General features: G+C 36.2%; 1 long non-coding RNA gene across 1 annotated transcript; it reads left to right on the forward strand.

Annotated features, from left to right (window-relative positions):
* The first annotated feature begins 607 nt into the window (after positions 1-607).
* On the forward strand, positions 608-27,097 carry LOC144190036 (uncharacterized). The gene is made up of 2 exons (XR_013324973.1): positions 608-1,216; positions 26,029-27,097. It is a non-coding gene; the product is annotated as an uncharacterized LOC144190036 (long non-coding RNA).
* Positions 27,098-27,195: the final 98 nt, after the last annotated feature.

Raw genomic sequence — 27,195 nt, forward strand, 5'->3', positions numbered from 1 at the left:
CAGCCAGTCCTAGCTGTCTCTGGGCCAAAGGAATTTATTCTGCCTAAAAAATATGCACACTAAAGGTCAGTTGTCCATCTAAAAGGTAAAAATAAAAAGAAAAAAGTACTGACATTATTAGGAACGATAAGGGATTGTGTCTGTCCCCACCTATTGCCACCTTCCCAGCAAGCCTTGTGGAAATAAATGGTGCAGCTTATGAATCATTAAATAAAATGATAGTATGTTATGTAGGTAGAGAAATTTTATGCTTGACATATAAAGCAGGCATTCAAAGTACTTTCTATTTACAGACACGCTTTTTAAAAAGTACATTTCCTATCATGTAATGGTCTCTCTTGGCAGTTAACTTATGAAGACAAGGATTTTATTCATTGTTAGAGGAAACGGAAGGCTGCCTTGACTTTTAAGCATTATACAACTTCCAATACATTTCTCTGACACACACACGATGAAGATTTAAGGATATTTCTTTTTTTGTTGTTGACTTTTGTAGTTTTGGTTTTTAGGATGAGCTATAGCCGTAGAGACAATGTCAACCCTTAGGACCAATGTGACTCCTGAGTCTGCTGAATATAGACAACAGACACTTCACTTCTGAGGTGACCTTATCCTCTGGCATTAAACATCAAGATATCACAAGAGGTCACAACAGCACATTCAAACACTGACGGACAGACGCCCTTGAAGTCTTGAGACAAGAACTAATGGAATGTTTGTTTGTTAGTGCAATTCTTGTAGTTTGGTTTACAGAGATTACGCTTCCACAATTTGTAGTGTGACATTTTTTGACATTTAGAAGCATCACTGTCAGGAGTGGCTTGATTGGCTCTCCTGGCATGATGTCATGATTGTTATCAGCCGTGGCTAATTAGGTGATTAGGTTTTTTTTGGCTATTTAAGCATTATGTTTTTGGCTGAATGTTTGCCAGATCGTCTGGTTTCATTCCCTGTGTTTCCATGTTTGTCATGCCGTTCACTTGACGCCACGCCACGCTGCATGTTTCTTTTCTGTAGTAGTAAGTGATCAAGCCAAGTTGTTTATGTTATGTTTTTCCCATTTATTAAACCAAGCAACAAGAGCAACATATCTGCCTCCCCTTTTTTTCATTTGCTTCGGCGACTCCTTACCTGGGTTCACCTTCCCCCCGATCGCCTCGCACTACGCGACGGGATCCTAACAGTCACAATAATAAAGAGGTCAGTAAACAACAAGGTAAGCAATACAAATTCAAGCAATAAACTGTATTTGACCAATGGGAATGGTATGAAATAAGAAGCAAAAAACTATCTTTCCAGCCCTGTACTTAAAATGATAAGAAAGGGGAATAAATATTGACCAGAGTTAAAAAAAAAAAATGTTTTCAGTATCCAATTAGGAGTGTTGCTTCACCAAATACATTTTTAGGATTTAAGTTTATTGTTTAGTTTATTTAATGTAGTTTTTTCCCATTTTAATGTCTTTCCTTTAATCGCCCAATGATTTCACCTATGGGCTTCCTTTCAGGTCTTCCACATTTTTCTCTGTCTATGTATTTAAGGTCCCCATGTTTGTTCATTCCTTATTGCACTATTGTCAATGTCAGATGTGTCTCCAGCACCTCTGTTCAATTTGTGTTCCTGCTTATCATCACATTTGATATGCAGTCTTTTGTTTGCTTCCTGAGTTTTTAGCTTAACTTAGTTTGTGGACTTTTTTTTATATATTAAAACATTTTAGATTAATATTACCCTGCCTGGCCTCCTTGTTTCTCACACCAACCAGACTTGACATTCATTATAGTATTTCTATATCAGACTATCAGCACCTAAATTAGGGCTGATGTGAATTTAGGTATTTGGGCTACAAACCATGTTTTCCTATATTTCTGTCCTGGGTCTTATTTGGGGATTTTTTTTACAGTCAAATCATTTTTCTTTTGCTATAAGTACATTTGAAATGAAGAGTCCTAGTTCATGAACAAATTCCAAATTATAGGGTCCATCTTTTAGTCAGGTGCATTTTGTAATCCAAAAATGACATGTTGTACTGTGAAATACAGGAAAGGTGAACACTGAATCTCATTATATTATACAAGGGTTGTAATGTCATTTTCTTGTAACTGTATATACTAGTTTAAAATGTGTTTATTTCCTTTTTGACACCCTATTAGTCAACAGTCACTACAACAAGCAAGGGCATGAATATATAAGTATAAAATATATCAGCTCTCAACAGAGCATGTCATTTATTACAGTATGTGTACTTCAGCATGTTTGTGTGCCTATTTTTGCTTATAAACAAGTTACTTGCTCACCCCTTCAAACCTACCCTTAAACAGTGTGTGTCAAATGGGAAAGACCTTATCTAAGACCATGAAATGTGGTCACCTACTCACTTTTGGCTGCCTGTTAAGAAAGCTCTCATTTTGGAGCAATAAATCAATCATTGACACGCGATGTAATTGGCCATGTGATGCAATAAAATATACTTGAGTATCTGATGGCCAAAGGGCTACCTCTTAAAGACGGCACACTCACTTTGCTTCCCTCCACATCATAATTACTCTGTTTCCCTGCTGGCTTACAATTCATCTCAATAGGAATCCATCTTTTACATTCAGGCAATGTAGAGTCACACACATCAGTATTCCCACACACACTTGTGTGTTCTCAGAGCCCCAATTAATCTCAGTCGCAGACCTTCCATACTCATTACTCACAGGCATTTGCATGCAAGCATTTATTACATCATGCTCAGCTCATGTAGATGAAATGTTGGTATGTAATCTAACAATAATTGACAGTAAATTATTTTTAAAAAAAAGGCTTTAGACAATCAAGTTTGATCTAAACTTCAATATGTAGCCATGAATCCTTCTAGCAACCTTGGGACAAGTGACTGCTGTTGTCATTTAGTATAAAATGTTCAAGCGTGTGTCTACTCCCAAAGATCAATTTAAGCCGTTTGTAGTTTACATTGTGTCAATATTTGAAAGATGGAAATTGTATGATTAAAACATTAATATCACGATAAAAATGTTTTGAAAACCGCACTGTGTATTTGTGCTCACATTGGTTAAAAATTTAATCAAACTTCTAAATTACTCTAATCTTTGAAACATGGATAAAGTTGCGGCCTTTAAGGACCTATTTTGAGAGACTTGCCCTACTTTATCTGAACATACTTGGCACTGCCAGAGGGTATTTTTTTTCTAAATTTTCCACTTATATTTATTACAATACATACAGTTACATTCTTGTTCTTGTATTGACAGTTCACCTTGCACATTGCTATTTTCTGTTTGCCAGGTGTTGTTGGTCAGTCATGTAGTAGAACACTGTGACGGGCCATCATAGTGTTCTCAGTGCACAGTGTACATTTGTACCATCTGGTCCATTACATGTACAACACACTGCCTGCTGTTGTAGTCTCTGACTGTTTTTGGCTTTTTTCCCCCCAAGGGTATCACCACTTTCAACTGTGCTGTTCCTGCTACTGACAATGCAGATGATATTCTTTCACCTGGGTGCCTAAACTATCAGTATGACACAAGAGTTTGAATGTACCTGTGGAATGAAATAAAACATTATTTTAGTTTCTACATTACTCACTCATTGATAATGTGCTGAATTTAGTGCGGTAGCAGCAAGTCTTTGCTGGAGAAAGGTTTTGGTTTATCGTGATGTTTCTGCCTTTGTACCAAACATAGTTGGTAACAAAATACCTCCAAATGTTAGCTACCACAGAAAACCTGTTCAAATCTGTTGGACCCAAACCAGTCAACTCAACTACTGACATATTTTTTTGTCTATATTATATTTGTTGTGAAACACATTTGATGTAAGTGGCCTAAAAACCTTTTCAAGCAGTAAAAGGTAAAGCAAAAAAAAATCTTTGTTGTATAAATGCATGTCAAGATTCTTTTAGAAGAGAAAGAGGAGAAAAGAATAACAAAATAATGAAATCAAACAAAGTTAATTGTTATTGGATAATAATGAGCAGAATGACAGAGGCAGCTGATAAAAAAAGGTAGCCAGGCATGGAAAGATTTATTGCACATCCAATAACAATATTTATCATCCAACCCATTATTTTGAATCACTTGTGAAAAAAAAACAAAATAGATTTTGCTTATGTATATCAATCAGAAGCAATGGATGCAACATAATTTTCTGGTGTTACACAAATCATCCATGCGGGATAGTAGTAATATTATGATGATTGCTTTTAGCACTGGGATAAACATCAGTGTAGTTATGGAAATAAGAGTCAGACTTGTCAAAAAAGTACACATGAGATGTGAACATTTTTATCCATTTGAGGCAATTTGGGGTAGGTAGGCAAATAGGCTTTACATTTTCTCAGTCAACTTTATTTTTTTTACCTGTGGGTCTTTATAAATTGGCTTTCAAAACAAGCAAAAACTTTTTGAAAGATATTTTAAAAACTCAATCATAATAGTTCATAGTAACTGATGACTGTGACACAAACTTTAATTGTGTTTGCTCGATCATTATAATTTTCAATGTACAGTTGATGTGCAGATTAAGATTGCTACAAGCAAAAACTCGTTCCCCAAGTAAAAAAAAAATCAATATTACACGTCATCTCCTTTTATCAAATGAAAATGTTGGGAACTTTGGAGTGAAACTTACAACACAAAAATCAATATCTTGTTCTACAGTCTTGTATTAGGGGTGTTTCATATTTGAATTCATCATCAAATGGGAAAAGAGACAAAGAAAAAACTATTGGTTCCATGGGATGATTTGTCAGGCAGACTGAACATAAAGACCACCATGACCTAGCTATGTCTCCTTTATCACAGTAAGTTGCAACAGAATTTCTTATCAACCCTCTTGAAAGGCCATTGATGGCAGAATGAGAACCAACGAAAAAATACAAGGCCTCATTTTTTTAATCATATCAGTTTACGGAGACTGCATATCCCAGGCATTCAACTTCAATACCTGAGGCACAAGGCTGGCTTATGCCCCCTTCAAATACAAACAATATTGCATCTGTTCTGAAATAGATCATGGAAGCTCATGGGATGCCTTAAAGGATTCATTCCCACAAAGAAATATTGTGGAGAAAATGAAACCTAAATATCTATGGTGATTAGCATATCAGATAACTCACACTGTGTGTCTTACTGTGAGCTCATAAATGTTATATATATTCATATATATATAATATGTATGTACGGTCCTTATCTATTAAGCATACTACACAACTTTGACGTGAATCTTAACAGAACTGTTGTGAGTGCTTGGGATTACAGTACAGCCACTTAAAAGGGATTGGCCGTATTTTCCGGACTATAAACCACACTTTTTTTCTTAGTTTTGCTGTGTCTGCCGCTAATACTGACTTCTGTTTTTTGGGGGTATTTTTTTATTATTTCTATCTGTGTTATAGTTGTCTTATAAAGTTATGTTAAAAGATGCCTATTTTATCCAATTTCTTATTGTTACTATTTGTTTCTAATAATTTATTTAAAAATGTCCTCCAAAAGTGCGACTTGTTAGTATTTTTCCTCTTCATTGCGCATTATTTGGTTGGTATGACTTATACTAGGGCATGAGTTATAGACCAAAAAATATGGTAATTCCCTAAGTTAATATAGTGTTTCCCACATGTACTATATTTCTAGTGGCTGGGAAGTGTATACTATCAAGTCCAAAGTTGTACAAGTCTTTTCTAAATAGCTATAATACTTGACATTATATTACTCACACACTTCAATCTATAATCCACTTGTATTATCATGTCAATGTTTTGTGTATTTCTATCAATACCTAATTTGAACAAAATTCTAAAAATAAATTGTACAATCAAAAATAGGATTTTATGGAAATGCCATCAGTCATGTTACTTCAAATAGCCTGCGGACGCAAAGACGCATGTAATCAGGCTGTGTAACACATGGAAAGTGACAGACAGAGCTATCACGCCTACAGCAAGAGGTGTGTGCCGTTATCGCTTTCGGGAGGATAAACAATGTTAGTGAGAATACTAATCTCAGTGCACCAGCTCAGAGCATCTCCTCCATTTCCGAGGTATAAATAGCATAATTAGCCACGGGAGGGAATAACACAAATGCCACTTATCACTCTATCCGCCGAACAGAGTTCCACATTCCTCATGTGCATTTTCTTTCCCCTTCTCAGTTCATCCTCCCTTTATGACACACTCCATATCTGTGACGGAAAGGGAATTCATAGTCAGGAAAACTGGAATGCAAGCAAAATATTGGATTAAAATAAAATGACCATTTAGACAATTTACATTTTCTTTTGTTTGCACGTTTGGGAGGTCTGTATCCAGGCCTGAAGGAAGATTATAGCAGTATGTGAGGTCTTTTATTATTCAGATACACGCTTGCATAATAAGAGGCACCCATATATGGGATTAGTTGGTATTTTGTCCCTTTCTCTGACTCATGCATACACATACACAATTCTGTTGCAGAGGTCAACAAAGCAGATGTTGTTCCGTGGTTTTGAGAGGAGGCAGCGGGACAGCTGGCCAGCAACACTCAGCCAGGGGGCATTTGGGGAAAGAGCCATGATATTTCAAGACAAATATTGTCCCAATTGCATGCAATCAAGGATGAGAAATAGGACACATTTTTGGCCCACAAGCAGGCAAAATGTACTATGACATGATTTTGCACATTAAAAATTTGGGGACAGTGAATACATTATGGCTACATGGCAGTGTCCCAACATCCCAAAATAGCGATAATTGTCAAAAAAGTTTGCTGTGACATGGCAACTCTAATCAACTTCTACCTCGGAAAACATGAAAACATCATGAGTTGAAGTTGTAAGTGTTCCTTTCCTTTGCAAGATTCAGCATTTGCTAAAAACTTGGACAAAGAATTACTTTATATTTCTAGGTTAATATATATGTGTACCTAAACTATTAAATGAGGTATTTAAATGTTATATTTCAGTCAGTATTCCTGCTGCAAAGCTCCATTTACTATTTCAAATAAGGCTCTGTGTACCTCTGGATAGAAAAAGCTTTAAATGCATTATGTATGAGAACAAACACTCAGTGTTTAGTAGGGCCTTTTTTCCGTGGCTCTCATAGATGCAATCCAATGAAAATTACGCTTTAACCTTGTCAACATGTCAATAGGTACCTACCAGTAAGAATACCCTCTTGAGCTGAATGAACTCATGATAAGTATGATGTTTTTTCATACTTGTGATATTAATGCTGTGATAGAACTATCACAATTATGACATCAAACCTGACAATAATATGGATGAATGTTTATGACAAATCGAACTGTCATTCAGTAAATTGCATTATGTCGACTTTGATGCAAAGTTGACATTTTTTCAAATGGTTTTGTGTTAGGATTTACAGAAAAGAAACTTAGTGACATTTGTCAAAAGCATTCATTCAGTTGTCATGTTATGGTGGCTTTATGATAGTGTTACAATATGCATTCAATATGTATAAGTATGTACACATATAATAAATTCGAGGACAAACAGCTTGTAAAATTATGGAATGCTTATATAATAGATATCACCATTAACTTTGCATTAATTTTCTATCTATATTGCACTTGTACTACTAAAACACCCTATCTCTGATTTACTAAGATCATAAATGGTTGTTGGATTGCATGTTTGCTTTAATAGAGCACAGGCCATCCTTGCAACAGATGTAAAAAGGACTTTGAAATGAAACCATCTTCATGAGAGGGTACTTAAATCTTGAAATATTATAGCAAACTATATTAACACAAAATTTTCCTTTTTGAACCATTTTGTGGTGAGTTAAAGTATTTCGCACCAAAGCCAAGACTCAAGTTCTTCTGGCATGACAGAGCGGTGTAGACCAATAATCGTAGTCGCCTTTTTTTTTTGCCATCACCATGATGATGCCTATGAAACACCCCAACAGTTTGTGTCTAATATTTCAAGGAGAAATCTCCTGACTATTTGACTGCAAGTGCATATGATTTGACTAATTTATGGTGCACTCTTCACATAAACGCAAAGGGCACCATGAACTCTGCAGTAGTTCACTTCTTTTTTTTTTAAACCTGATACTGTTTCTGCAGTTGACTCTAAGCCTAGTTTTTCTGATTAGATTTATGTATTTCACTAAAGTAGACTATTTTTTCCAAACCAACTGCAACACTATGTATTGTAAATTTTAGTATGAATCAAGTCATTTTCCCAACATTTTAAAGACTTCTATTGTGAATCGTTCATAAAACGGTTACCGACACACTTGCTATCTTGTGCAAATGTGATACAGATCAGGTGAAGGTCGAGAGAAAGGGAGATCTTATTCTCAGCAAAGATGTGCTTGCTGATAGTGTCACTTGTGCAGGCAGATTAGTCCAGTCAGATCCGACTGCAGGCCCAGTCGTCCCAGTGGTGTCAAGGCTTCTGCACTGATAGTATCACAACAAAACCTCTGATGACCCTTATAGAATGTTAAAGATTCTATTTAACTTGGTGACATCCTTATAAATTGTATAAATATAATGTACTATTGAGTGTATGTGTGTTTAAATATGAAAATAAACCTGTAACATATTAAAGCAATCATGAACTGCCAAGTTAGGTTTTTTTGCTAAACATTCATTCCCAGACACTGTCGTACTCATATGGCACATCAAGGCTGTTTCCTTCAGTGTCTACCTCTCAGGAGTTTTTCCAACCACTCTGGGACTCAAGAATAATAAACCAGAGGTCAGAGATATGGTAAATCTGACAACCTGGAGGTGAAGAGATACATTAAAATGTGTGTATGTGTGAATGTGTATGGTGGATGGTTATCCAGACAATATAGCAGTGTGGTTATGAAACTTGATGTTAAAAGAGGTTTGTTTTCTTTGTTTTCATGTATATAAGATTGCTTGACAAGTCAGTTTTAAGCATGAACAATTAGGTAATATATTATGGTCTGCATTTTGGTTGCTTCTTTGTGTGAACACACACAAAATAACTATTTTGGTCGACACATGACAACAAGCCAAGGTTAAATATACTTTGAGTGGAGGTGTTTATTACCATTGTTGCTAAAAAAAAAATCTCTGTTTGAATTGGGTGAAAGGGAACCCTTGAGGTGTCACGCTGATTTCAATATTAGCGTTTTTTAAGTGACTGAAAAATATAGAAATTAGGCTTTAATTAAAAAAGGGAATACACACGTTCATCCCTTAAGTATAGAAAACATTTAGCAATGGATTACACAGTTTTTGTAAATGGATTATTAATTAAATTCATGTATTGATAGGATTGAAACAGATAAAGCTATATATTACTGGAGTCCAAGGGTGTTCTGTCATAATCCTTTCTTGATTGATATTATTTCACATGCCTTCCATCATGTTTATTTTAAATAAACACAATCTAATAGCAGGACATATTAGATTGAATTTAAGATTCATTTTTACTTCCAGGCCAAAGCAGTTAATTTTGGTGATTAGGAACAAAACAATTTGTTATCACTGGTTGATTTATTTAATTAGAAGATTAGGATGGCCATTTATTAAAATATTCAAATAAGAGCTATAAAGGGCACCTAATTGTGATGGCAATTTATTTATCAAATTATTTTTTTATTACAATCCTTAAAAGGAAATTACAATTTGCACTAAAGTGAAAGCGGTAAACAAACAGAACTGCACCACATGAGCTAAATAAAATATGAGGTCAGAGCTTGGCACAAAGTAATTTTGGTAATGGCCATGAAAATCATACATGGTGTTGTTATTTATGTATTTTATATCACGGGTACTTATAATTTTTAGAGCTTTGTACTAGTGGATAGTATCAAATGTAACGGTAACTATAACGGTAAGTATATATCTGAACTAATTTGTTTGGTGCATCTAGTTCATTTTTGAAAAAGCTGGGGACTACAATTGTGCAGTGCCAAGAGATTGAATCCAGATTTCATGTCAGCAGCTTGGCCAAATAACCTGACTGAAAATGAACCATACATATATCAGTTGTTCTGACATATTTTTGGATGAGCACCATCACAAGCAGGTCACTCTTACTTGCTTGTACACGTGCAGTAGTTCCAAAACTTTTATTTTGCCGTGACTCCCTTTGGAGAATCTTTACCACCTAAACACGCACACAACTTATCAATAAATAAACATACTAGTTTGCAACATCATTCTTTTGGGAACAACAAAAACATAGCTCCAACAATTCCAAAAGTGGTAAGGTTTACATTTGAAAAATTACATTGACTAAACATTTATTATCCTTCTAAAATATTAAGACAGCAACTGGTCATGTGAAAAGAGTGTTTGTATTAAAGAGTGTTGTACTTAAGCAAAGTGAACATTCATGTATAGATTTAAATACTGCATTATTTATATATTGCATTCCTGGTAGGCTTTTAAAGGCTTTTAAACATGTTTAGTGTTGGAAAATAATCAAATTAGATTACTTTGTAATGTGAGTCTGTTAAGGTTTCTTCCGAGAATAACACACAAATGTTTTAGTGTCATGCCATGATTCTTCACATCAAAAAGATGTATTTTGTATAGCCTTTGTAGTTGGGTGGATGGAAAAAAATGTGATTTGAAATAGTGTTGAATAGCATTTTCATTTCATACGTCTCTGAAAAAAAAAAAGACTTTCCTTTTACTTTTCACTGCCTCAATTGGCTGCCCGACAATGGAGTCTGACAACTATAGAATTCATCAAAGGAAAGGTCATTGCTCCAAAATGGGGTATTTTCATTGAGCTCTGCGCATATCCCTTTTTCATCAGAATGTTTTTATTCAGACTTAAAGGTTCTACCCCTAGTGTATCAAATATCAGCTTGGATTTATGTTATTGACTGGCTCTTAAGCCTTCAACATGAACACATACTGTAACAAACCAACAAATTCTGTACATGCACAGTATTCTCCTAACTATCTATGGTGTGAACCTGACTATAATCAATCTATTCATTCATTTTCCATACTGCTTATCCTCACAAGGGTCACGGGTGGTGGTGGTGGAGCCTATCCGAACCAACTATAGCATCGGGTCCATGTCTTACCATGGGATATTGACACAGAGAGAATTTACAAATAAAAATTGGAATTGATTCAAAGTAAAATTCATTCATTCATCTTCCATACTGTCCATCCTCTAAAAAATTGCGGGGGTTGGTGGTGCCTAAACCCAGCTCTCTTTGGGCGAAAGACAGACAACACAATAGACTGGTCGCCAATCTGGAAACTATTCAAACTATGATTCTGTGTGAATGTGATTATGCGGTTCAACAACACTAGATAGAACCCTGTTGTTTCATTTCAAAGGTCATTTTTAACAATTCTTCATTGGTAATATGTCATTGCTCACCAAAGTAGCCTTTAGTCAAATGTTTTGATCAAAACAACAGAATACTTACTGGTTGGTCCATTTGTAATTTGCTCACTCCACTCAACTCAGGCTTTTATCGACAATGTTCTTGTTGGACATTTTCCTCTATAAATTGTAGCCATAACCAATGTCATGTCGACAGCACCATTTTTCGAATTAAAACACTAATTTCTTGGAAAAACCCTGGCCACTACAGTAATGAAACTAGGCATGCAGTATACGAAGAAGTTGACCTTCCCTTACATCACAATCAGTAATGATTCAAGTATCCCCCTGGTGCACCAGTGATGAGTGGCTAGCATATCCGCCTCGCAGTTCTGAAATCGAGGGGTCAATCCTAAATAGGCTCTGACCTTTCTGTTTTGAGTTTGCATGTTCTTCCCAAAAAACATGCATGGTATACTAGTTGAGCAAATTGTATTGGTGTGAGCATTCATGGTAGCCTGGCTCTTTGTGCCCTGTGATTGGCTGAGAACTATTTCAAGGTGTCCCCCACCTGCTGACAATGGCTGGCAGGGATAAGCCCAACCACCACCCAATGGATGAGTAAATTACCCCCAGAGATGGCAGTGGAATTTTGAATTCCAAGCTTTTTTCAATATGTACTTTATTCAATATTCAAAGTATACGCCAAAACCAAATATCTGAAAAAAAATATTCATCCATAAAGAACACCCACATTAATCATTATATCTAATTCAGAACAAGTGCACTTATCATGCATAAATTAGTCTATGATGATGATTATGTGGATGGAGGAGGGCGGTTGCAAGGCTACGCGTGCTTGGTTTGAGAACTTTGTGCTAATTAAATCGTGGCAGATACGAAGGCTGAGATGTATATGCTAATAGGTCTTGTTCTTCTGCTATCATTGGCTTGGCAGTAAATCCACAGCAGGATGGAAGTGACATTTTGAAAATGCTGGCTGGCCTTTCTGAGCTCTGTCCTTCATTTGGCAGAGGTTACTCATCTAGTAGCCAAGTGGTCAACTTTTGAAAAAGTGGTAGTAGTTGTTGTTGTTGTAAGCAAAGGATGTTGAAGCATCAATATGTATGAAAAGTATGATTTTACATTCATAGGTCGAATTGATATTTCTACAATATGTTTGTAAGTTTATTATTATTGGTATCATTACTATATAAACAGTGTTGTTCCATCTGACATTTATGGAAGAATACCAAATGTTTTCTTCATTTATTATAGCAAATGTGGCCCACATAAAACTAAAGTTATATGCATTACGAAACAGCTGTCCACTGCAAGTGTGCCCACAATTAAAGCATAACAAGAAGAAGCTATTTCAAAGGTAGTGATTTGGTTATTTACACTCTCAGCAAAATTAGGAATATTAATTACATCAATATGAATACGATGAATATTTTTCACGAAGCAAAAACCAAAACTAATTAGCTTTTGTACATTCCAATAGACCATTTGTAAACTAAAAAAAATGATTAAAATATTGGGTAATCATGACATTAAACCAGGTAAAATATGTCCCACATGTGAGATCACTTGAAAGTCACATTAAACCAGTACCATAACAAAACAATTAACTGATCAAAATACCTTAGTGCAAAGTACCTCATTTTGAAGGATGCTCAGCTTGCACAACTTATTAAATTATCCTGCATTTCAAACTATATGCTTCATGCTTTCTGTCAGCAGATTATGTGATAATATAGTCCATGCTCTGCTCACCCAAATAGTTATGTATGAATATCAATAAAGTGGAACATCCCAAAGGGGAAATCATAACCCTTGTTTGCTGAAACATGACAATACCGGCAAAATAAAAGACATGGTTATTTTGGCAAAGCCACTGTCACAAACCTGGCAGACGGCTATTTTGAAATAGCTTTCTATCATCTCTAAACTAGTGGCCCAAAGCTTCATCTGTGCAATGGACTGTGACTAGCAAAGCTCATTGAAAAGAAGTGGGTGAAAAAGACAATAAGATGAAATGCTGGCTGCATTAGGGAGCCAGTTTGGCGCAGCGTATCCTCCCCTCTGTTGATTTTTCAGCACCAACCTCCTATCTTGTCATGCCACTTGAGTCTCTTTGTCTTTTCTTTCCTCATATTGCAGCAACTCTCATTCCAGTCCATACTTCTTCCTCCTTCACAATCTAATCTGGGCAGCTTTACTCCCCTTTTAACCACCTCACAATTACACAGAAGGGGGCGGAGAGCTTGACGCTTTGCAGTTAAAATCACTTGGCTCGGCTAGAGTTTAACTTTGATGTTTAAAAAAGCTGAAACACAATGCCATATAGACTGCAAAATGTATAAAAGCAAGCACGTACAATGTGACATTTTGTTCACGTTGACTTTCCATCAAGTTGAACAGAAATGGAGTTTAAATCCCGCACACAACATCCCGACAAACTTTTTATCGACGACCAATGGGAAGCACCAAAATGACTTTAGTGAGGGGCGGTTGGGTGTTCCCACGTGCAGATTGATAGAACAATCCTAAAAGGAATTGTAGCAATCCTTTGAGGCTTAAAGTCACTGCAATGAAGGTTCCATTTAAAGTTAGTTCATAGCTTTAATTTGGCCTTCGAATAATATGTTTTAAATGTAATCAGTAATTCATGAACTTGTACACACTCATTGACCCTGGAAACAAATACCATATTAAATGATTCTTCCGAATTATTGTTGTTTTTTTTACCTTGATCTTGTTTTTGGCCTGTATAAAGTGTTGATTTGGTCATAAATGAACTAAAAGCTGCCATAAGAGTGACTGGTGTCCCAATTATATCAGGCTGCATCTCACGTCTGCTAAAAGCAAGCTGATTATTCGGTGAACTTGAAGTAGTGTGCTGAATTCATTATTGTTTTTTTTTCATGCTTTCAACAAAAAACTCAATTACAAATAATTAACTACACAGCAGATGATGTAACCAAAACAGCATTAATAATTCCTTTTGATTCTAGTTTAATGTTAATGAGTGAGCCCAAGATGGGGGCTCTTTCGGACTTAGGAATGTGTACAACATTTCAAACAATGTAATATCAAAATAAAAATTCATGAGATACAGGAAAAAGACTTCCATAAAAGAATTACAGAAATCTTTCTACAGCACATCTCATCTAAATGAGACTAAAAACTGAGAACAGCCTCTTGGGTTTCATCCTTTTAGCTCAAAGTACGGTGTCAAACTCAGAGTATAATGCAGTTTACCGGGGTAATATAAACACTAAAGCATTAATTCAGGGTTTTATTTTGTTGTTGGCCAATTAAGTAAAGAGGCGAAAGAACATTGTATTTTCAAGTAAAGAGAAAAAAACGTCAAGTTTCTACCCCATTTGCACCAGAATGCAAGAGCAGTGGGATTTCTCATTATGGGCTTTATATCCGAGGACTGTTCATGTGCTGTTTAAATGCACGTTAAATGACTAACATTTTGAATCTTCACCTCAAGCCAGCTTTAGCCAAGCAAGATATCAGATAATATTATGAATAAAACATAAGTTAGTGCTGAAGTCAAATCAAATATCCATAAATGATGTGTCATAAAAGAAAAGTAAACTCGTTTCCAGTAATAAGATGAATCATCCAACTGAAGTTCATCAAAACTAGACAGGTGCCCTTTGAAATTGTGAAGTTGTGACCTTTATTCAGTGTCCCCATGTGAAATGTTCTTCTAATTTTCAAATATTGGTGCTACGTTCCCCAGACTTGCACACAATGATGTGTCACAATGATGTCTTCAATATCAACTGAAATATCACAATTGATGATATTACACTCATAAACAAAAGCAGTACATCCTTGGGAAAAAAAAAGAAATTGCCGTGACTCAACAAGCATTCCCCATGACAATAATGATAATGGTGCTCATTTACAAGTCAATAGATTCTTGGATTAGATGCGAACATCTGGCAATGTGTTTAATATGGAGTTCATCTGCATATTTTAATAAGAACATAACCATGCTCGCCGATGGTCGTTTTCTGTGCTGTTCTGTCATTTAGTCCAAAGGTTGATTTTCTGTTCTATGTGCTTATTGTTTTGATATTTTCACATGTAACAACAAAATTAACATTAAGACAAATGTATTTTGAGCGAACAATATGCTTTACTACCATAGTACCAGTGACTCATAGTCCGTTACCGGGCTTCAATGTGTATTGGCGTTATTTTCCCTTAATGTGTTATATAGCGTACATCGTGGCTCAATGACGCAGCAGATTGCTAGATCTGATTTTGAGTATGCTGTGATACAGGCAATTCAACTATCAGCACATCTGTCCTTCTGCTGACCACACATACACAATTATAATGCCCTTGTCTCTATATGGGGATAGTTGCAGAAGCCTCATTAATATTTAAACTATGGACGAATAGAAGAATGTAATGGCAAGCCACATCAGATTTGGTAAAGTGGATAATGGTTGGCTATCATTTATCTTATTTAGCAACTAAATTGTGTTTATACATGATATTAACTAATGGTAAAACACAAAAAAAACTGCATGAATTTTTTTTAAAGAATTATTTGTCAGTGTAAGTCTACAACAATGTAGCCAAGAAATAAAATAAAAACGGGATATTTTTGGCTCCTGACTGGTGTTATTCATCAGAAAAAAAAACATCAGGAATTCATGCATTTATATTGAAGAAAAGAACCTGTCCAGTGATCTTTTCACTTCCAGATTTTGTGAGAGGACTATTATTGCTATGAATGTTAAGGATAAGCTTCATATTCATGCCTCTGGCTTTAATCTACATGCAGATCACTTTAACGTACTACCTTGGGAGTGGCGGTAGGAATTACTCGGCTAACCTCAGAGCTCATTGCTCATGGCCAAGGTGACTGCACCTGGCTAAGGTGAAACATTCTTTCAGCTCTCTGAATCAGGTCAGTTAGAAAGCTGCTTGTCACACTTGATCAGTTTCCAATTCAATATGATTGACCCAAGCAGGAAATCTTTAAGTTGCTCGTGCATGGGTGAGGGGCGAGAGATGGAGGCACATCAAAGAGTCATGGATGCAGATTGCTCATGCATGCTAACATGGGAGACAAGGTCATGATAGGTTGCTAAGTGACTGCTTCTCAACACAACTGCAGTGGATGTAAGTTGACAGTGATTTAACAAAACTTTGAATTTTTTTTTGAAAGTGGCATTAAAAGACATCACTACAGATGTATGTTGGTTGTATTGATCCATCATCATTATTGGGACATCTGCATTGGCTTCTGTGAACATTTCCCTCAAACACACTATCGAATGTGAAAAACTAATTTTTTGCATGTATGGTGTCAATGTCTTAATTTAGTTTTGCATTGGCTGAATTTAAATGGCTCATTCCATGAAAATGAATAAGAATTTAAGCAAGGTATCCCAAAGTTAATTCATTATTTTTTAATAAGCTTACATTTTATTTCTTAACATGGCTCTTTACTCCTGTTGATGTGGGGAACAAAGTTGTTATATTATAATGGTGCATTGCTAAGTGTGGTCAAGGAGAAAAAGCTGCTAAGTTTCTTGTATTTATTTTTGAATGAGGCCATAATGATTGTCATATTGTATTTATCACATTATGATCCACATAGTACAAGTCTAATTGCAAATATCTGCTGTAATGTGAGGTAAATAATTAATTGATTGATAAGCATTTGGACTATTGGCTTCAGTGGTTGAATTACCCTAAATTGATTTTTCACCACTGGATCTCTATCTAATCAAGGCTATGTATAAGGCCCTGTTAAATCGACGTGTGTGTGTGTGTGTGTGTGTGTGTGTGTGTGTGTGTGTGTGTATATGTGCGCCTGTGAGGGCTGGTAGGTCACTAGATAATTTGCATTTTGAATAGTTTTTGTCCCAGTAGCTTTTATTATAAACTATAAATTAAGACGTTGAAAATAAAACTCAGGGTTTGAAAATGTCAATGTTGATAGTAATGACACCTGAAATGATCAAGCTTTACTTTGAAATTGATTCCATCAGAACCTTTTTATTTTAACCCTATAGAACAATTAGAAATGTTGTACAACAGTTTTGTTTTTTACACACAAACAGTTTTGAAGTGTACACTATTATTATTACCAGGCAGTTAAAATAAACAAATTATCACATTTCATAAGACAACTAGGACAGAAATATACATTTGAATTCATTCAGCTCCAATTGGCCACAATCCTCGTGAGAATATGTAGAACTGAAAATTCCTGAATAAATTCAGTCATCTTCCAAACTGCTTGTCCTCACAAGAATCATGGGGTGCTGGAACGTATCCCCGATGACTATGGGCAAGGAGCGGGTTACACCTTAAATTAGTTGCCCACCAATTTCAAAGCATGAATGTAATAGCTTGACAAAAAGAATCTGTTGAAGAGGCCATGATGAAATTAAACAATCTAGCTAGCAGTTCTATAGTATTTTGTTTGTTGACCAGAGACATTGCATTACAATCCTGCATTTCAGATATTGGCAATTACCTGCCATCCGATTGTTTCTTAAGCACATCTCCAGAAGCTGTCATCCATGGATGCGGAGCTCCCAGCTAAGTTGGATTCTAGTTTTGCCACCAATCTTTGTTGAAGGACCAGGAAGGGTTTATTTCATATCACGCTTCATAAACCGGCACTAAACCTGGGAGAATGTGCAATCAGGAGGTGAGCACATTGCAGACTGCAGGCCTTTTTCAATATGGCTATACCTTCAACTCCCCCAGATGAGCTCCAAGCATTAAATCAGTGGTAGGGGAGTTGGTTATATGGTCCCAGATTAAGAATAGGGAAATTATTCCATACTAATTGGAAAGAAACCTTACCACATCATAATAAGTTCCCAATCCATTATGCAGCACCGTGGCAAAGCTGTGGGAAAAATTGAGAAAGTGATGAATACAAAATGATGGTAGTGTTGAAAATGAGTATGTTGGACTTCTCATGGACAGATCAGCAGAATGTGGGATTGAAGTATTTAGAACAAACAACACAAAGAAATCCCTGAGAAGCATGATCCAAAAGCATAGAGCTTGCAGATATGGTCATTGGGTTGGATAGGTTGGGACTGTAGCCATTAGAAGGATGAAAGGCTGACCTAGCACCTGACACATAAGGAGAAATGATTCTGACATTTCACTACCATGTGCTCAAAGGGTTTTCAAGCTAAAAAATGTATTGTACTGAATAGATATTCAGAGGCTGAGAGAATCTGTGAGGAAATTGAGAAGTACTCTAGACACTGAATGTCACACAGCTAAGATGAGGCAAAAGTTTGGATTTTAAAGTCAATTCAAACTCACGGTACAATGGATAAAAATGGGTTCTTCATCTCAAACTGAGCACAGGGTCAACCATGTCCAATACCGCAAATGAAGACGGGAGGGAGATGCTTTATTGAAGGTGAAAAGTTGCCGTTTTTTTTTTCATCCACTGTGTGGAAGGCTCAACAGCACCTTAGAGATTAGAGAATGTTATTAGAAAGCAATGGTCTGTACATTGCACTCATAATCCTCCCACATGGCAAAGTGTTGCACTGGGACTCTACCTTGGCAAATGATGTATCTGCATAATTATATTTTTTACTCCTCTTTACAAGGGAGGTTTTATTTCTTTTTTGACATTGATGTGCCTTAGTTGTTGTCCCTTTCTAATTATCCAGGAAACGAATGAAGGACACCCTTCGGAATGGATATAAATTACATTGCAAACACACAACTTTATTAAATAGGTTGACAAAGGGATAAGGAGATGCCAACACCACCCATGTCTGTGTTGAATTTGGTTCAAACCTAAAAATATTTAAGGAATGTCTGCATAATTTCAGCAATTGATCTCAGAACTGTACGACTGTTTTTTCTCTAAGCGAAATCTTTATTTTTGTATACTATTTGTCTACAAGTATTTACTGTGGTCCTTTTTTTCCGCACATATTTCATGCAAATTTGGTATACTTTCATCATTTTTAAAGGGTTTTGGGATGTTTCGTCTCTACTTATAAAACATTTAAGTTACGAAACCAATTCTTCAACAAACAATTTAATTGGTTAAGGTACTACTATATTTATTTGAAATATCGGGTTGCATCATTATCAAAGATGTGTGTATGTTTTATAAACGTCAATACCTAGAATCAAAAATTTCGCAATATAAGACAATAATTTATCCTCCTCAAAAGTTTAATTGCATGGAGTGCGTATGTTGGTATTTAGAAAACTGTGCCATTTAAGATTGACATTCAAAATTTCAAACAAATCTTTCACAGCAATCTAAGACTACTTATTCCGTTCCATTTGCAATTTTTCCCAGGTGATTTTGCCTTTTATTGCTCACACACATTGTTATCCTCACCCAAGGGCTTTAAGTACACATTTTCTTTGCTGATGTACCTCTCATATTCCTTTTGAAAATCCAAAGTCATTACTTTCCATTACTGTGTATATTTTTCTAAAGCAACCATGCATGGACAAAACAGGAAAATAAAGCAACTGCTACATAACAATCATTTGCATTAATCAACACCTGAATTTACCATTTTTATCTATCTTTGTGAGTTTATTTATCCACCTCAAGCTCAGTCTATTTTGTAATTAACCTAAGAGAGACAACCCTCATGAATCCTTCTGAATGAATAGTGTTTACCCCCATGATAAAGTGTGTATACAAGTACCAATAAAACCTGTCTGTGATGGGTTGGGAACAAGAGCTACTCATTCCAAGCATTCCATCAACAATAGAGGTTTATAGAAATAGTTAGTGTTCTCAATAGCATGGGGAAATAAGTCCAAGGTATCTCATACATATTTGAATACACACTGGTGAGTTCCGGAACTTACAATTTGAAATACATTTTACCTAAAATATTTCTTTTAAAGTAAATAAAAAAATGGTACCCCCCATTCATACTTAAGTTAAGTCCCCCGGTTGGGTTTGTGTTATAATTCCCTCTTGTTGCCGTAATTTTGCATTGAATTTATGCTTTTGTGTTTTATATCTTTGTAAATTTGGTCGTGAAAGGGGTTTTGAAATGAAATGTATTTTTATCCTTATTAATTGTTAAAGGCGGTTCTGTTTGTTGTTGTTGTTGTTGTTGTTTACATTTTGAACTGCCTGAATTCGTAGAGCATCTGCAGGCAAACTAGTCCTCGAGGGCCAGTGTGGGTGTAGGTTTTTGTTCCAACCGATCCAGCACAGACACTTTAACCAATTAGATTTCTGCACAAAACAAAAAACATCTGACTGTTTGCATATGTAAGACACCAGATTGGTGAAAAGGTGTCATATTTATGGTTTGGAATGAAAACCTGCACCCACTGTGATCTTTTGTGGAATAGTTTGCCCACCTCTGGTGTAGAGGTTCACTCGGCAGACTTCAGTGTGGGCAGGCACAGGCTCGTTACGAGGGTGTGCGGTACAGATGATGAATAAATGAGTGATTTTACAGTTAATAATCACTATTATGCAGTGTTTTTCATACATTAAATCCCAAATAAACAATTGAAGATTGCCATAAAAGACAGATCTTTTAAAAAAGAAAAGGAAAGGTCCATTGCAAGATATAATTAGCATTTTCCCCTCATAAAATTCTTACTTAAACTCTTTCCGGACCAAAGTTTATTTTCTGTTTAACAATCTCATACATGTTACATGGATCTCTAAAAGCTTTAGTGGAGCATGTAAAGATGCTGACAGCTGCAACAAATTCCTCCATTCTTCACTGAATGCTTCCCATAAAGACCAGACCAAGATCCGACACCTCCCCAACATGACATTACTCTTGACAGCATTAAAAATTTCAATAAAAGCCCCACAGCTGATCATCACTATTCATCTATAATAAAACACAAATTAGTCGACATGGTGATAATATTACGAATTTTAACCGAGGAATTTCATAGGGGAATGACTGGCCGTAATTGCAGTCGCCATAAATACATGTTTTATTGCCTTTATAAAGTATTCATGCTGCATGGTTGATGTGCTCCGACCGATTCACGACAGCACTGCTGCCACACTGTGACTACAGTAATAAAAGCCTAAATCAAGACGGATGGAAGACATTACTGAAAATCAAATCTGTAAGAATCAGGAATACTTTTTGAGAGAAATTTATTCAATGAAATCTTTCAAAAACCGCAAACCTCCTTGAGCCTTAGGTCTTGGTGCACCATAAAGTGCATATGCACTTAATTGTGTTATGTTATTTTAGGAAAATTGAAATGAAGTGACCTACCTTCCCACCTGGTGCCTTTAAAACTGCATCTCATTCATATAATTTTTCATTATTGGCTACCTAGTAAAATGTTTCCTTCATCTAGCTAACAAAAAAAAACAAATTTGCATTTAAATTGAGCCACATGTGTTGAAACATAAAATGAGGAAAAAATGCTAATCAAAGCGTCTCACGTTTTGAGGTATTCATGAACATATTTATTGGAGGAGCCTCGTATTGGTCATCTGTTGCTTAACCCTGGGGCATCTTAGGATTTAATGCACACTTCTCCAGGAGACAATTTTATATAGTTAAATATATATATATACGCGACACACACACACACACACACTGACAAATATTTCCCCAACTTGAATGGCTTTTAAGGTATTTTATTTGGTAATTGTCTAAAAACCACAAATCTAAATTGAAACTTGCTGTGATATATTTCTGACTGTAATAGAAAAAGATTAATTCAGTTTGAATGAGAGTTTATTGCAAAGAAAGGCATGTTATAATTAGTGTCAATGGGGACAAAATGGTCCCAAGGATGGAAGCGTGCACTCAATGAAAATCAGCAATTTTAATAGAGTTACAGCAGAGGACATGATGGCTTTTAAAAATTTACTTTGCTTGAAGGTATTCACGCAAAAAAAATCATCCCTCTATGGTTCAAACTGAGATATCAGTTATCTTTTGGAGAAAAAAAAGGTTAAAATTTCTTGGATAAAATCATTTTCGCAACACATTGTTTTGTTCAGACAAATGTTTAATACATTTTAATGTGATAAGGTAAGCACATTTAGAGGGGTTATATATATAATGTTATTTACAACAGCTGTATGAAGTTCAGAATTAAATTTTGCTTCCGGGCAAACTGCTGTTTGAGAATTATTCTGTTCTTATAGTCATTCTTCAGAACCAATTACACCTTATGTGCATACCCCATGTAGTAAAAAAGAAGAAAAAAAACATTAGAAATGGGACTATATTCTCTTGATAAGCCATGAATGTAGAATTTTAACAGTAACTATCTTCCTACAGTTTCGTTAAAACCACTGGAGCCCTCAATATAAGTATCTGATGCATCAGCAGTCGTGGTTTGGCACACATCGCAGCACTGAAAGTTAAATCGACTATCGTTGTCTTCAATCCAAGCCCAGCATACTGTGCTTTACACAACAAGCTTTACCTTAACCTTAATAACGACTGAAAATCCTTAAAACAAATTGCTTTGAGTGAGCAGCCTGGGGAAGGCATTGGCCCTGAAAATAAAATAAATAAGCACAGTTAAAGGGAGGGAAATGTGTGGAATCTCGGTCGGTAGCAGAGCTAAGTTAATGATTGGTCAAATAGTATATCTATTAAACATTGACGTGATTTTATATTCAAGCCTAATTAGGTGCTAGACTCTTACAAATAGCTGCTCTGGGTCATGTTTGCTCCCAGTTTGGAAGTAAACCCCTGTGCTTTGGGTTTAAATCTCTTTTAAGCACGAGTGATGTCCTAAAAATCAGCAGGGGGGAGAAATAATGAGATTCGCCACTCCAGAATAGCACACAGGGGGTATACAATGTATCGTGAGCTTCTTATGAATCCATTGAAAGAAAAAAAAATCATTTGGAGCTTGTTAGTACCCATGTGACATGTTTAACGGCCCTTGTTGAACAATCATTTTTGCATGTCGGAATGTAATGCATTTTTTTTTCATCCTGTTATGATTTCACGCAAATACAAGTGTTTATTTCACACACACTCTCATGGCTGTCGTAGCTCGTAGGAAATCAGAGAAGCCCAGAGGGTGCCATTCATCCTTGGCGGGGTGCCGGCTCTCAGCAATCAATGCTCATTTTAGTCACTCCTCCACACCTCTTGCATTGATCCCCATCACCCTGGACATTTCACATGCAGGCAGGCTAGACCAAATCTTCATCCTATCTGGAGCACAGATGGCCTTCAACCCAAGAGGATGTCATATTGTACTACGACTTTAATACTGAGAGCGTACGGAATAAAGGGGGCGAGAAAAAGGCCACTGGCTACACTTAGTCCAAAAGGCTACATAGTGACTCATTATAATTTTTTTATGGTTGGATGGATTGCAAAGGAAGATAGAGCTGAGTGAATAGTACATTTATAAATATAGTTACCATTGCATGTGCATTGTTAAAAAAAATACATTTAAAAAACACTCTAAAAGTTAGCATTAATCCAAGATATAATTTTAGACGCATTGGCAAGCCGGAATTTTGGTATAGTAATATGTATTACTCATACATCATTAATTTTCTTTCTACTGCTTATCCTCACAGGGGTTACAGGGGGTGCAGGAGCCCATCCCAGCTAACTATGGACACCCTAAATTGGTGCCCAGTCAATCACACAAGGAGACAGGCAACCATTCATGCTCACACTCATTCCTAGGGGCAATTTTGACTGTTAAACCAGCTTAACCTGCATGTTTTTGGGATGTGGGAGGAAACTAGAGTACCCGGAGAGAACCCACTTAAGCCCTGAAAGAACATGCAAACTCTCTGTCTCACAGTTATGAAGTTTGGCGTTTCCATAAAGCTCTTTTGTCGTTTTCAGTGAAGAGGTTGCCTTGTGTAATTATTCTACAGCCATATTAAAAAAGAAAATAGCCATGTCGCCTTCTTAACGATACGTACTACCGAATTGAAAAAAAAACATATTTTGTACTATTTTTTAATTCATTTATGCTTAAATGCAGATTAAATTCGATTTTTGAGGAAGAGAAGCAGTCCTTCAACGTAGATATACATGTTTATTGCTTATGTAGAAAGAAATGTATTTGCTCTTATTTTGTTAAAACAAAACACAGACAAACACAAGCACACGCACTCAGACACAATCTGATTATTTTTACTTTACCTAAAGTATTTGATTGATAGAAGATGTATTTTTTCCTGGAAGTCTTTTTCTCCTAGAAGTTCCATTTCACTGAATGATCGGCAGGTTTGACAGCATGGAACAGAGACACGAAAGGCTGTCATCCTTCAGTCAACGTGTTCATGTCAACTGTGTGGGAGCTTGTCTGGCGTTTGTTAGTTCTGCATCCTGCCTCAACCCTGACGATTAGTCTATTTTGTTTTACTGTAAAAACACCATGCAAAAAGAATTATGAATTAGTGGTGAGGAAAATTGTCTTTTCTGATAAACCAATATTTATTCACTCTGAAACACACCCAAACACAAACACACTAGAAACATATTTTTGGAGAATATGTGATATGGAGTAACAGTAATAATTTTCATTTTTTTGGTGGAAGTTGAATCATTGATGGTTATGTTTTCTACTGTTGCTTGTCACCTATATCATCTATATATAAAAAGGGCAGTTGTTATCATATCCCATAAATGCACTCACTTGGAAAATAGGACATAAAGAAAACAGAGGGTTACATTTCTTTACGGATAATAATTTAAATGAAAGCAAGTCACCCTTTGGTAAAAATGCTGCTCATGTAAACTTGTAGATCTGATTGTGTCACACGACCACTCTGATACTGTGGTTTTATTTTATGTCCTTTATTCATCATAGTTGACTTTAGTCCACTTTTCCATATATTTAGTGCTGTATTTTTGGTGGAGAAATATGTACTGTGACTGCAACTTGGATTCTCATAACATTAGCCATTGTGCCCAAGTGGGTATTCTGCTGATTCATATATTTTTAAAGTACTTACATGTATCGTTTGACTTAAATGTACATGCCCTGTAGATTGATTAATGACTTAAATGCCTGTAAATGTTTAACTGAGATTCAGGAGTGTATCTCAATGATTAATGACAATTAATGGCTCAGGGCATTTACTGCACTTTCCTCATGACCCTACAAAGACTGAGATGAAGTATTAGCTCATCATTGGTGGCTGATTCTTGGTTGAACCAATAAATCAACATTAAATGGACATTTTGTGTAAGTATATATGCGTCAAACAAGATATTCTTTCTACTCTCCATCAGAAAAATGGATATGCCACAGAAGTGGCTAAATAGACCATTGAACATTTAACCATCCATTGCAAACAAAACTCAACGGCCCTGAGAAGACAAATCTGAACATCTGTGTGTCAAATATGTACAAGGAAACTACTATCACCAAATTAAGTTAGCCCTGGCTACCTGTTTAGAATTGTTAAAGATTTCTCATGGAATAGTTGAATTCCTCTTGGTAAATAACAGATTTCTTCTGCTTATTTCTGTATACGATTTTTGTCTAATCAAAGTTAGTCACTAAAGTATAGGGAAAAACATCCGAAGGTGCTGGAAAATTTTTAAAGTACTATGTGCAAACAAAATTGCAACCATCGTTAAGTTTTTTTCAATTCTTTACCTTTGGTAAATAATGTAAACAAGTTCCACTGTGTTCTCTCCCGGTTGTACATAAGTAAACAAGCTCGATTTCTATTTGTTTGTATGAGATCTGCATTTTTCTTTCATTCAAATTCTTCCTCTGTGTGTTTCTGTTGTTAAGGCAAGCAAGACGCCTGCAGTGTTGAAAAAGATAGGAGAACAAAAGAAGGCAACAGAGGAAGAGCTCAGTCCCAACATCAACTCAGAGTTGCCTTTTCAAATGAGGTCACCTTCTTCCTGTCTGACTCTAATGACGTTTATTGATGTCTTTAATAACTTTCTTCTTTTTGTTGGGTTTTAATGAACAGTAGTGATATTGGGTAAAGCTCACAGTGCCCTCGGAGCCCGAATAGGGAACAAGATAGTGTAGGGAGACAGATGGGTAGAGGGAGACAAAGATTGAGCGAGAGAAAGTGGAAGAGATCCCAGGAGTTCAGTCATACTAATCCCTTTGGCCGAGAGCTGTGAGTCAATTATTCTTCATTTGTCTTTTATCTTGCCAATGCTGCCTGGGAATGGGTTCTCTAAGGCATGGCAGACACTTGATGCAGTTTGGCCTGAAGGGCTCATAAAATTCTGGACCGCCGGCATCAGAGATGAGACAGGGTCCAAAAGGGGTAATTGTGTCAGGAATTGGGGTTTGGTTGTTGAACCGATACCTGGTGTCGAGGTGCAGGAGGAACACAAAAAGGAGCAATTTCTGAAACGTAATATGGAGTAATGGGTCTGATAATAACACACTTTCGATCAAGGTTTGAAGTTTCATAGCCATTTGTACGGTGAAATGAAATCTCTTGCAAGCTCAAAAGGAACTCTGTAAACTAATGCAAGCAGTAAAGCATACACCACCATCACAGGAGGACACAGATAGCACCCAACGAGGATGAGAGGGACAACAGCGGCGGCAAAAAGGCTGTTGCCAAACGGCTTTGAGTCTCAAAAGGCGAGTGCTGAACCCCTTTATCTGTGTGCCACATTGTAGCATATGATTGCACGCACAGTTAGGGTCCAAGATCAATGCACAAGTAGTGTCACCAGTTGTTAATGTCAGGCGAGCAAGCTGGCTTCACACTTAATATGTTTGAGTTATCAAAAGAGACAGTTATGGCTCACATCCCTTATGTTTTTGACCAATGCGCTACATTAAAGAATGAATGCAACAATTGAACAGTAAATTGCTATGTCCTCAACATTGTGTGTTTTGTTTTTGTCTTGACAACTGAAATGTCAAGATGTGATTCTAGTTGTGGTAAAATGTTTGCTCCATTCACCCACACTTCACAAGCAT

The sequence above is a fragment of the Stigmatopora nigra genome, chromosome 2, assembly GCF_051989575.1.
Source record: "Stigmatopora nigra isolate UIUO_SnigA chromosome 2, RoL_Snig_1.1, whole genome shotgun sequence".
Classification (NCBI taxonomy): domain Eukaryota; kingdom Metazoa; phylum Chordata; class Actinopteri; order Syngnathiformes; family Syngnathidae; genus Stigmatopora; species Stigmatopora nigra.